Here is a 13,544-nt window from a genome sequence, read left to right on the forward strand (position 1 = left end):
AGCCCAGTCTTCCCCACCTCGGGTTGCTCCAGGGTGATGCTGAGGCAAGTGGGTGGGCTGAAGGGGATGTGCAATTCTGCCCTCTACAGAATGGGGTCAGACCTACTTGCTAAGGGGGGAACTTCTGTGAGTGCAGCTGATGCAGAACACTGCCTGAGTCTGCAGAGAGCCTGACCCTTTTGCTATGAAGTCGTAATCTTTCATCCCCTGGATTCAGCCCTCCACGCTATGGCCCTGGGGGCAGTAGCTGGGCTCAATCTGCACCCTCAGCTGGATGCCTGAAGGCTCTAGGGGTTAATTTTTACATCCTGGAAGAGGCCTCTGGTCTGGTTGGGAATGATGAGATCCAGGAGCTGCCCTGAAGTGGACTGAGCAGCAGAGACTGGTCAGCTAGCTCAAACCTTGTTGGAAAAACAAGGACTCGGCTGGGGGGCAAATGGGGTTAGGACTGTGCCTTCTTACAAAGTATTAAAGGGGCAAAGTCAGGGAGCAAAACGAGAAAAGCAGAGGCTGAAAGGCAGCAGTGGCAGGAGTTTGATTTACTGGCTCTACCTGGTGGTGGCTTTGGGAGCTGCAAGCGGTTGGTAAGGAAACTGAGCAGGTGTGAGGTGATGGCCAGTTACTGATCCACGAAAGGACATTCCCCAAGACAGGAAGCAACAGGTAAGAGTAAATCATCAATTTTTACAGTGGAGAGAGGTAAAGAGTGGGGACTCCTTAGTTCTGTGCTGTTCAACATCATAATTTATCTGAAAAGGGTTGAACAGCAAAGTGGCAAAGTTTTCAGGTACAAAATTACTCAAGCTAGTGAAGTCCAAAGCTGATGCTGAAGAGCTGCAAAGCGATCTTACAAAACTGGGTAATAAAATGACAGATGAAATTGAATGTTGACAAGTGCAGAGTAATGTATGTAGGAAAAACATAATCCCACCTATACATACAAAATGAGGACATTTAAAAAAGCTGTTATTGCTCAGGAAAGAGATCTTGGAGTCGTCATGGATTGTTCTCTGAAAACATCAGCTCAATGGGGAGGGATAGCTCAGTGGTTTGAGCATTGGCCTGCTTAACCCAGGGTTGGGAGTTCAATCCTTGAGGGGGCCACTTAAGGATCTGGGGTAAAAATCTGTCAGGGGCTTGGTCCTGCTTTGAGCAGGGGGGTGGACTTAAATACCTCCTGAGGTCCCTTCCAACCCTGCTAGTCTATGATTCTAATGTGCAGGGGCAATCCAAAAAAGCTAACAATGTTAGGAGCCCTCAGGAAAGGTATAGATAAGATGCAATATAATACCACTATGTAAATCCATGATACTCCTACACCTTGAATGCTGCCTGGAGTTCTGGCTGCCTCATCTCAAAAAAGATACGTCAGAATTGGAAAAAGGGCAATGAAAATTACTAGGTATGGAACAGCTTCTGTAGGAGGAGATGTTAAAAAGACTGGGATTGTTCAGCTCAGAAAAGAGATGACTTGAGGGGGATATGATTGAGGTCTATAAAATCATGAATGGAGTGAAGAAAGTGAATAAGGAAATATTGACTATTTCACTTAACGCAAGAACTAGTGTTCACTTGAAATTAATAGGGAGCAGGTTTAAAACAAAAAAAGGAATTACTACTTCACACAACACAAAGTCAGCCTGTGGAACTCACTGCCAGGGGATGGTGTGAAAGCCAAAAGTGTAACAAGTTTAAAAAAAGAACTAGATATGCTCTCAGAGGATAGGCCCATGAATGACTTTTAGACAAGATGGTCAGGGATGCAACCCAATGCTTTGGGTGTCCCTAAACCTCTGGGTGCCAGAAGCTGGGACTAGATGACAGGAAATGACTGCTCAGAGCTCTGGTATGAAACTGCAGAAAAACCTGAGAGTCTCTGGATTAAGTTTAGAAGTGTGAGCAACAAGGGTGATGTGGTGGGAGTCTGCTATAGACCACCAGACCAGGGGGATGAGGTGGATGAGGCTTCTGACAACTAGCAGAAGTTACTAGATTGCAGGCCCTGGTTCTCATGAGAGACTTTAATCACCCGGATATTTGCTGGGAGAGCAATACAGTGGTGCACAGACAATCCAGGAAGATTTTGAAAAGTGTAGGGGACAATTTTCCTGGTGCAAGTGCTGGAGGAACCAGCTAGGGGCAGAGCTCTTCTTGACCTGCTGCTCACAAACTGGGAAGAATTAGCAGAGGAAGCAAAAGTGGATGGGAACCTGGGAGGCAGTGACCATGAGATGGTCAAGTTCAGGATCCTGACACAAGCAAGAAAGGAGAAGCAAGCAAGATATGGACCTGGACTTCAGAAAAGCAGAACTTGACTCCCTCAGGGAGCTGATGGGCAGGATCCCCTGGAGAATACATGAGGGGAAAGGAGTCTAGGAGAGCTGGCTGTATTTTAAGAATCCTTATCGAGGTTGCAGGAAAAAAACATCCAGTGTGTAGAAAGATAGTAAAATGCAGGAGACCAGCTTGGCTTAACAGTGAAATCCTTGCTGATCTTAAATGAAAAAAAGAACCTTACAAGAAGTGCGGAGTGGACAAGTGACCAGGGAGAGTAATAAATATATTCTCTCAGCATGCAGGAGTGAAATCAGGAAAGCCACAATCACATTGAGTTGCAGCTAGCAAGAGATGTTAAAGAGTAACAAAGAAGAGTTCTTCAGGTATGTTAGCAACAAGAAGAAAGACAAGGAAAGTGTGGGCCCCTTCCGAATGAGGCAGGCTACCTAGTGACAGAGGATGTGGAAAAAGCTAATGTACTCAAAGATTTTTTTGCCTCTGTCTTCGCAAACAAGTCAGCTCCCAGACTGCTGCACGGGCAGCACAGTATGGGAGAGAGTGACCAGCCCCTGTGGAGAAAGTGGTTTGGGACTATTAAGAAAAATTGGACAAGCACAAGTTCATGGGTCCGATGCGCTGCATCCAAGGTGCTAAAGGAGTTGCGGATGTGATTAAGAGCCATTGGCCATTATCTTTGAAAACTCATGGGGATCGGGGGAGGTCCCAGATGACGAAAAGGCTACTGCAGTGCCCATCTTTAAAAAGGGAAGAGGGGATCCAGGAACTACAGGCCAGTCAGCCTCACCTCAGTCCCTGGAAAAATCAGGAGCAGGTCCTCAAGGAATCAATTCTGAACACTTAGAGGAAGGAAAGTGATCAGGAACAGTCAGCATGGATTCACCAAGGGCAAGTCATGCCTGACTAACCTAATTGCCTTCTATGAGGAGATAACTGGCACTGTGGATGAGGGAAAGCAGTGAATGTGTTATTCCTTGACTTTAGCAAAGCTTTGATATGGTCTCCCACAGTATTCTTGCCGGCAAGTTAAAGAAGTATGGGCTGGATGAATGGTACTATAAGGTGGATAGAAGTTGGCTAGATCGTCGGGCTCAATGGGTAGTGATCAATGGCTCCATGTCTAGTTGGCAGCCGGTTTCAAGTGGAGTGCCCCAGGGTCGGTCCTGGGCTGGTTTTGTTGAATATCTTCATTATGATTTGGAGGATGGCATGGACTGCACCCTCAGCAAGTTTGCAGATGACACTAAACTGGAGAGTGTAGAGATAGCTGGAAGGTAGGGATAGGAATACAGAGGACCTGGACAAATTAGAGGATTGGCCTAAAGAAACCTGGTGGGGTTCAACAAGGACAAGTACAGAGTCTGCACTTAGGACAGAAGATCCCATTCACTGTTACAGACTAGGACTGAATGGCTAGGAAGCAGTTTCGCAGAAAAGGACCTAGGGGTTACAGTGGATGAGAAGCTAGATGTGAATCAATGATGTGCCCTTCTTGCTAAGAAGGGCTAATGGCATTTTGGGCTGTATAAGTAGGGGCATTGCCAGCAGATCGAGGGATGTGATCATCTCCTCTATTCAACGTTGGTGAGGCCACATCTGGAGTACTGTGTCAGTTTGCACCCCTACAAGAAGGATGTGGAAAAATTGGAAAGAGTCCAGCGGAGGGCAACAAAAATGATCAGGGGGCTGGAGCACATGACTTATGAGGAGAGGCTGAGGGAACTGGGATTGTTTAGTCTGCAGAAGAGAAGAATGAGGGGGGATTTGATAGCTGCTTTCAACTACCTGAAAGCTGGTTCCAAAGAGGATGGATCTAGACTGTTCTCAGTGGTAGCAGATGACAGAACAAGGAGTAATGGTCTCAAGTTGCAGTGGAGGAGGTTTAAGTTGGATATTAGGGAAAACTTTTTCACCAGGAGGGTGGTGAAGCACTGGAATGGGTTAACTAGGGAGGTGGTGAAATCTCCTTCCTTAGAGGTTTTTAAGGTCAGGCTTGACAAAGCCCTGGCTGGGATGATTTAGCTGGGAATTGGTCCTGCTTTGAGCAGGGGGTTGGATTAGATACCTCTTGGGGTCTCTTCCAACCCTGATATTCTGTGAATGGATCACTTGATAATTGCACTGTGCTGTTCATTCCCTCTGAAGCATCTGGCATTGTCCGCAATTAGAGACAGGATCCTGGGCTAGCTGGACCATTGATCTGACCCAGTATGGCCATTCTTATGGCTCCTGGATTCTATCCCCAGCTCTGGAAGGGGAGTGGGGTCTAGGGGGTTAAAGCATTGTGCGGGGCTGGGAGGCAAGACTCCTGGGCTCTGCTCCTCACTCTGGGGTGTAACTGTGGATGTTCATATTATGCATATAAAGATCCCAATCTTTTTTTGAATCCTGCTGACTCTGTGCTCTCATGTGGCAATGAGCAACAGAGGCCAATAGGACCCTTCCTAGCCCTGGCGTTTAGAGTGTCCCCACCTGGTGGGGCAAACCCAGGAACTGCATCTTTTTATACATGTTCCAATTAGCCAGTGGAACTCCAGCCCACAAGCCATTACCCAGATGAAGAGCTCTGTAGGATCCAGGAGAGGATTTAAATTTACTTGGACAATGGGAGTCTCCATAAATAGAGATGCAGATGTGATAGGTTGGATCACAGAACCCCCCCCTTGGGACTGCCACCTGATGTGCTGAGACTACCTCTGAGCCCGCTTTCCCTGCCAGCTTGGGACTTCAGTGCCCTGCCTCATTTGAGCCAGACATGCTAGCCTGCTACAGACCCAGACCCAGCTCTGAACTATGTCCCTCAAAAGCTGCAGGCTTAACTGAAAACAGCTTAAGAAATGTTCCTGTCTCCAACACTCAGATGCCCCGCTCCGAATGGGGCCCAAACCCCAGATAAATCGGTTTTACCCTGTATAAAGCCTATACAGGGTAAACTCATAAATTGTTTGCCCTCTATAACACTGATAGAGAGATGCACAGCTGTTGGCCCCCCAGGTATTAATGCATACTCTGGGTTAATTAATAAGTAAAAAGTGATTTTATTAAATACAGAAAGTAGGATTTCAGTGGTTTCAAGTAATAGCAGACAGAACAAAGTGAACTACCAAGCAAAATAAAATAAAACATGCAAGTCTAAATCTAATACAGTAAGAAAATGGAACACAGATAAAATCTCACCCTCAGATGTTTCAATAAGCTTCTATCACAGACTGGACACCTTCCTAGTCTGGGCACAGTCCTTTCCCCTGGTACAGCCCTTGTTCCAGCTCAGGTGGTAGCGAGGAGATTTCTCGTGATTGCAGCCTCCTTTGTTCTGTTCCACCCCCTTATATAACTTTTGCATAGGTTGGAATCCTTTGTCCCTCTCTGGGTTCCCACCCCCTCCTTCTGAATGGAAAAGCACCTGGTTAAAGATGGATTCCAGTTCCAGTGACATGATCACATGTCACTGTAAGACCCCAAGCCCACATTCCTCCCAGCCTGACTCACAGGAAGGCCTGCCTGCAAACAGAGCCATCCACAGTCAATTGTCCTGGCTGGTGGCAGCCATCAAGATTCCACCCAACCATTAATGGCCCACACTTTGCATAATGACAATAGGCCCTGAGAGTCATATTTCATATATCTAGTTTCAGATACAAGAGTGGTACATTTATACAAATAGGATGACCACACTCAGTAGTTTATTAGCTTTGTAATGATACTTTACAAGAGACCTTTTGCATGAAGCATATTCCAGTTACATTATATGCACACTCATTAGCATATTTTCATGAAATTATATAGAGTGCAACGTCATGGCAGGTAGAAAAGGTGAGTAGTCTCACTTAGACAGGTGTTGGTAGGCAAACTCCTGCCACTCCAAAAGGCCCTGAGCTACTACAGCTGTTAAAATCCCTGGGGTGAAGTAAAGCAACAGCGTGCGAGTCTCAGGCTTCCTGGCAGAGGAAGGCCAGGGGCTATTACCACTGTACAGAGGAGCTGGCACTGCAGTAATGCAACGGACATGCAGAAAAATGAAGGGAGACCCGGACACACTTGCGATGGGAGCCCTGGGTTTGCAGTTAGAGTCCAGTGTTGCAATGGAAGTTGCATGCAGGGTGATCATCACTTACATTCCAGCTGGGCTAGGACTTAGCCAAGGGAGCAGCTGTGACTGCAGACGCCAAAGCAGCAGCTGCTCTGCTGGTGGCGGTGAAATGGGGCCAAGCTGGGGCCACCCCAGTACCAGCACCCTGCTGGACCCAGGGCTGCTCAGGTGGGACGTAACCATCCTCTCCCGCCATGTGGGCTTGCTGCCATCTCAGTGATGGAACTGAGGGGTGTGTGTTCCATCTCTTTCCCCCACCCTGCCTGCTGCTTTGTGTTTGTGCAGCGCCTGGAGCAAGTTACCACAGTAATAAATGATTAATGATTGCAGTGACGGGCAGTGATCCCTGTGGGAGGGTCTGTGACCTACACTATGCCAAGGGGGCAGCCTGCATGAGCAGGACCGTCCCGTCCACCCTGGGAAGGATACAGATCCAGCGGCTGCGAAGCGGAAGCTGGAAATCCAGGCCTGAGCCATTCTGAAGCCACTCGTTGCAGTCAAGAGGAGAGAGAGAGACGCTTGGCACAGAACAAGGGACTGGATCCCAGCATCCACCACCTGCTGCACAGCACCTGGCACAGTGGGGGGCCTGGGGCCTGACTGGAGTGCTGGGCACTACCGTAATACTCCTAATAAACAATAATGTACAGCACCTGGCACAGCGGGGGGCCCGGGGCCTGACTGGAGTGCTGGGTACTACCATAATACTCCTAATAAACAATAATGTACAGTACCTGGAACAGTGGTGGGCCTGGGGCCTGAGAAACACCTGGACACTACCGTAATACACCTAATAAACAATAATGTACAGAACTTGGCACAGTGGGGGACCTGGGTGCTACCGTACTATACCTAATAAACAGTAATCTAGCACCATAGGGTCCTACGCCATGATGGATGCCTTGGTGCTACCATAATACAGCTAATAAACAATAATGTACAGAGCCTAGCACTGTGGTGTCCTGGTCCATGAATGGGACTCCTAGGCGCTACCATAATACGCTTAATAAATAATAATGTGCAGCTTGTAGCGCAATGAGGTCCTGGTAGGTGCTACCGTAATACATCTAATATACTACTACAGTAGACCCCTCCCCAATTTATCCAGCTCTCCGTTATTAACCAAAAACCAGTGCACACAGGTCCAGAAGCAGGTAATCTCTCCTGTGGCCGCTAGACAGCGCTGCAGCTTAGCACTTTCCCATTCTCCACGTTACCCGAGTGCTTTATTAGCCGATCTGGTCCCGTTCCTAATTCGATGGGATAAACGGGGTTCTGCTAATAACCATTTTCTCCTCCAGTGATCAAGACGAGGCCTCGCCAAAAAGCGAGGGGAAGCCCGTGCCAGTACCGGGAGGCGATGCACATCGCCAGTCGCTGACTGCGCAGCAGCCCGGCAGGCTGGGAGAGCAGGATTTCTGGAAAAGCTCTGCTCCAGGTCAAACAGGAATTCATTCAGGGCAGGTCTCTGGCCTGGGTGACACAGGACGTCAGAGTAGATGATCACAATGGTCCCTCGTGGCCTACCTATGAATCCATGAGAACCTGCGCTATGTAGCAACACGGCACCAGATCTGGAACTGGGGGAGAGCAACCGGGCACAGGAGATGGGACCCTAAGCGCAGCATATGACCCATCATCTCAGGTGCCTCCCAGCCTCTGCCAGATCCCGATGGGCTGTCTTTTCCCTGTGCTTTGGCAGCACTTTGCACAGCTTGGCCTGCCCATAAAGCAGCACACTGAATCCCTGAGGTGTGTCAGTTTGTGAATTCCCAGCCTGCCCAGCAGAGGGACGTGTGTGCGCTCACATGCAGCACTGCGTGACCGTCACTGCACAAACGAGCTGGGACAAGGCAGCAGGACACACACACACAGTTTATGCCCTAGTTAATCTCGAGCTCCCCAGCCCCTTGCAGCCAGAGTCTCGGCCTGCAGGAGAGGTGGGACTCTCCACTGGCTTTTAGCAGTGCGGGGACATGGGCACACAGGAATAGTTGTGATTCTAGCCAAAAGAGGAGCATGAAGGTGTATGTGCGTGCGTGCACACGCACACACACAGAGAATACCAGACACACAAAGACCACACACACACACACAGAGCAGAGTTCATCCGTTCCAGCAAGGGGACAGCAGGGATGCACACACATTCATTGCAGTGAATATACATAATGCCAAACATTCTCAATCAAAACACCCCTCTACCTATTCATCAGTCCCCATACACACCCTTGTATCTATCTTCCATCTCCCTCTCTCTGTTATCACCTCCTTCTGTGTCTGTTATCCATGGGACCATTTGATTTCCTCTGTCCATCTAAATTTCTAAAAGCAAAACTAGAACCCAGGAGTCCTGGCTCCCAACCCTCCCCCTTCTCTAACCCACTAGATCAGGGGTAGGCAACCTGTGGCATGGGTGCCGAAGGCAGCACGCAAGCTGATTTTCAGTGGCACTCACATTGCCTGGGTCCTGGCCACCAGTCCTGGGGGCTCTGCATTTTAATTTAATTTTAAATGAAGCTTCTTAAACATTTTAAAAACTTTATTTACTTTACATACAACAATAGTTTAGTTATATATTATAGACATAGAGAGACCTTCTAAAAACATTAAAATGTTTTACTGGCACGCAGAACCTTAAATCAGAGTGAATAAATGAAGACTTGGCCCACCACTTCTGAAAGGTTGCCAAGCCCTGCACTAGACCCCACTCCTCTCCCAGAGCTGGGGACACAACCCAGGAGTCCCGACTCCCAGCCTCATCTGCTCTAACCCACTAGACTTCACTCCCCTCCCAGGGCCAGGGATAGAACCCAGGAGTCCTGGTTCCCAGGGCTTCTGAGAAATCCTTTCCCAGCCAAAACAGCCCACCCCCAAAAGATCAGATCCAGAGCTAACAAACTGGAATGAGGGCTCACGGTGGTGGGCGATCCAAGCCACAGACAACCTCAGCCCGGGGAATTATAGACCAGTCAGTCTAACTTCGACACCTGCAAAGATATACCAGAAGCAATGATTACACAATCAAGTTGTAAGCCCCTAAAGGACAACGGGGTTATAAGGAATAGCCAAAACGGATTGGTCAAGAAGAAAACAAACCTAACTGAACTAATTTCCTCCCTTGAGAGGGTAACTAGCCTAGTGGATTGAGGGGGAGCAGTAGACTGGATATATCTTGGTTTTAGTAAGGCTTTTGAGACAGTCCCACATGACATTCTCATAAGCAAACTATCCCACTACACATATCTATCTATCCCCAGATACCCCCTCTATCTGTCTATCTATCCGTTTACACTCCCTCTATCTATTGCCAAAAAAAATTCTCTCTCTTCTCTCTTCCATCTCTCTGCATCTCTCTCGCTTTCTCTTTTCCTGCCCCTTTCTCTCCCTGTCTCTCTCTCTCTCTCTCCAGTGAGGCCTGACGATTTATTTTTAGTCTCTTCTCCACCCCCTGGGGCCCCCCCGGCCTGTCTGCAGCCAAAGCTGCAAACGCAAGCAGTGTCAGAGCTGGGACAAGATAACCCGGGCAACCTCCGATGAAGCTATGTTGAGATGCAGAGAAAAGGTGGGGGGGGGGGGTGTCAACCTCTGGGGGTGATCTGGGAAGGGTTCTGCATTTCCTAAGACCACATCCAGGACCAAAGGATGGGTGGCCTGAGTGGGGGACAGGTCATTGCTCTGAGATATAACTTCCCTAGGACAGACAGATACCTGGTCATGCTGGCAGTCCATTAGTGTGCGGGTTATTGATTTGGATGCTGGTTCCTCTCTCTTGCTTTGCTCATTGATTGGCTCGTTATTTTAGTCCTGCAACAATCCTGACGTATCAGTTGGGCTCTTCCCTAACTCAGAGATGTTAAATGTATGTAGGATCATAATGGTTGTGCCAGGCTTGTTCAGCTGAGATCAGGGCCCCATTGTGCCGGGTGCTGCCCAGACACAGCGAGAGACGATCCCTGCCCCAGCTGAGATCGGGGCCCTGTTGTGCCAGGACAGGTGCTGCACAAACACACAGTGAAAGATGGCGGTTTTCCCCGAACCCTAACATCATTCACAAAGGATTGCGGACTTCTGGTCATGGGATGATTTGTTGGTAATATATGTGCCTTGCAGGTCAAACAGTGTGACAAAGGGGAGAGTTACTGCCGACCCCAGGAGTTCTGACTCGCAGCATCTCCTTCGAAAAACCTCAATCACATTTCCCTCCCAGAGCTGGGGAGAGAACCCAGGAGTCCTAATTCCCCTTATCTAACCACTGCACCCTGCTCCCCTCCCAGACATAGAACTCAGGAGTCTGGGCTCCTAATTGTCACAAGATCTGGGGGCTTGTTTTTTTTTCATTCTGATTCCCCCTCATCATGCCTCAAACAGGAAGCACAGGGGATACTGACTCCCATGGTCCTGGCCCTTCTCTGTGGCCTAGTCTGGCCTAGCTGGGCCTAACCACCAGGCTAGAGTTGGGTGATCTGTGCTGAGTCATGGCCAGCCTACTGTAGATGCTCAATTCCTCTGGCCCATAGAGGGTTAACCCCCCCATTTAGGGGGGCTGGATGGGGGTGCAGGCTGTGGCGGACGTATTGGCATGCCAATGCTGTGTGAGTGCTGGGCCCGGGAGCTGCCATGGCAGCGGGATTCTCCTCCAGGCTTGGCCTTTTCAAAGGCATCAGCCACGGTTGGCGAGAGCATCAGCTGCTCCCCCCCCCCCCCCCCCCCCCCCCCCCCCCCCCCGCCCCACTGTCACTTGAATTATTAACAGCTCAATTGTGCTGGCTCATTTCTCGGCTGATGTCAGATGGGCTGCGGGCTTGTGCATGCAGCCCCCTGCACCGGCTGGGGGGATGGGAGGCCTCCGAGTAATTCCAGCGTTGGAATAGGGAGCCAGCCGGCGCGGTGACCCAGCTACAGTGCCCAGCTGTCCCTCTCCTTCAGCATCACCCCCATCCTTCCCCATATACAACCCTCATCTCCCTAGCCATCCCCCCTCATCTGTCCATCCATCCCCTCACACATCACCCATCTGTCTATCCATCCTCCATACACATCCCCACTTCTGTCTATCCACCTCATTCACACCCCCTCACCTGTCTATCTATCCCCACACACATTGCTCATCTGTCGATCCATCCCCCATTCACATACCCCTCATCTATCTATCTTCCTCAATTCACACACCCCTTATCTGTCTACCCATCCCCCATACACATCCCCTCATCTGTCTGTCCTCCCCCATACACACATGCCTCATCTGCCTATCCTCCCCAATACACCTCCCCTCATCTGTCTATCCATCCCCCATACACATCCCCTCTTCTGTCTATCCTCCTCCATACACACATGCCTCATCTGTCTATCCATCCTCCCATATGTCTATCCAACCTCCATACACACACCCCTCATCTGTCTATCCTCCCCCATACACACACCCCTCATCTGTCTATCCATCCCCTAAACACACCCCTCATCTGTTTATCCTCCCCTAAACACACCCCTCATCTGTCTAGCCATCCCCACATACCCCACCATCTATCTGTTTATGTATCTGTCCCCATACTCCTCTATTTACCTGTCTATCCCCATTCATATCTATGCATCCCCATACACACACCCATCATCCATCTAATCTATCGATCGCCATACATACCCCACCATCTATCTATCTGTACCTGTACCACCATCTAATGTATCTATCTATCTATCATAAGAACTACCTGACTGGGTCAGACCAAAGGTCCATCTAACCCAGTATCCTGTCCTCGGACAGTGGCTAGTGCCAGGTGCCCCAGAGGGAATGAACAGAACAGGGAATCATCAAGTGATCCAACCCTGTCACCCATTCCCAGCTTCTGGCAAACAGAGGCTAGGGACACCATCCCTGCTCATCCTGGCTATTAGCTATTGACGGACCTGTCCTCCATGAATTGATCTAGTTCTTTTTTAAACCCTGTTATAGTCTTGGCCTTCACAACATCCTCTGGCGAGGAGTTCCACAGGTCGACTGAGTGTTGTGTGAGGAAATACTTCCTTTTGTTTGTTTTAAACCTGCTGTTTGTTAATTTCATTGGGTAACCTCTAGTTCTTGTGTTATGGGAAGGAGTAACCAACACTTCCTTATCAACTTTCTCTACACCAGTCATGATTTTATAGACCTCAAACACAACTCCCCTTAGCCTTCTCTTTTCCAAGCTGAAAAGTCCCAGTCTTATTAATCTCCTCTCATCGTTGTGTTGCCCGATCTTCCATCCCTGCACATCCCCGCTATCTAATCTACTTTTTCATTTCCATCCCCTCTCGTGTTTTGTCCAGTACCCAGGGAGGCAGTGGCAGAACACAGGAGTCCTGGCTTCTGCCCTTCCCCCACCAGGGGTGCATTGCAGGCTCCAGGTCACACCAGGCAGGTAGCAGTCAGGAAAACTACAATCCCCAGAAGCCCTCGCGAGCAGGTGGTCGACCGAGGAACGCTCAGGGAAGAAGGATCTGCACATGCGCACGAAAACGAGAGTAGGAGGGGCGGGGTGGATGAGCCTGGAGGAGGCGCGTGCAGCGGCGGTCGGTAACCGCCAGCGCGCCTCGCGACCGCGCCATGGCACCTGCGCAGTAGAGGCCACAAGCTTTGTCTCCGCCCCCTCCCGCCCGCTTTCCATCGCGACGGTATAACCTGCACGCGCTGTGCGGTTACTAAAGCGCGCGCTGGTCGGAAGGGTGGGGCGGGGACAGTGCGCGCCAGCGAGTGCGGGGCGTGGCTAGGCGGTGAGGGAGGCGTGGCAAGGGCGGGGCGGGGGAGTATATAAACGGGCGTTTGAGTGTCTGGTCCTATCGTTCGACGCCATCCAAGCACCAGAGCTCCTGGTATGTGGTGCGGGGCGCAGCAGGTGGGGGGCTGGAGAAGGGGGGCTGGGTGTGTGGGGGATGGATTTGGGGCATGAGGCGAGGCCAGGCCCTTGTCTCGCTCTGGGAGGAAGGACACCTGGGTTCTGTCGCGGCTCTGGGGTGGCAAGTGGGGGCTGGGAGCAGGACACCTGGGTTCTGTTCCCAGCCCCCCGTACCGCCACCACTGACTTGCTGCCCGTTGTAAGGCAGCAGGAGTGTGTAGACCCGAGATCGGGCTGGCCTGCTGCCTGGCCCCCAAACAGATCTTCAGGACACACTATGAGGGGGTGGGAGC

At 50.1% G+C, this 13,544-nt stretch overlaps 2 protein-coding genes across 2 annotated transcripts in view; both read left to right on the plus strand.

Moving 5' to 3' along the window:
* LOC116833677 (B-cell receptor CD22) overlaps positions 1 to 13,544 on the plus strand; it is a 231,375-nt gene that overhangs the window by 110,701 nt on the left and 107,130 nt on the right. The window lies entirely within an intron of this gene.
* Positions 12,859 to 13,544, plus strand: part of LOC116833681 (glyceraldehyde-3-phosphate dehydrogenase 2) — a 23,639-nt gene continuing 22,953 nt past the window's right edge. Inside the window, exon 1 of the mRNA XM_032795356.2 lies at positions 12,859 to 13,228. The gene's annotated coding sequence lies outside the window, so the exon portion shown is untranslated. The remainder of the gene's footprint in view (positions 13,229 to 13,544) is intronic.

This window comes from Chelonoidis abingdonii, chromosome 11 (assembly GCF_003597395.2).
Source record: "Chelonoidis abingdonii isolate Lonesome George chromosome 11, CheloAbing_2.0, whole genome shotgun sequence".
In the NCBI taxonomy this organism is placed as follows: domain Eukaryota; kingdom Metazoa; phylum Chordata; order Testudines; family Testudinidae; genus Chelonoidis; species Chelonoidis abingdonii.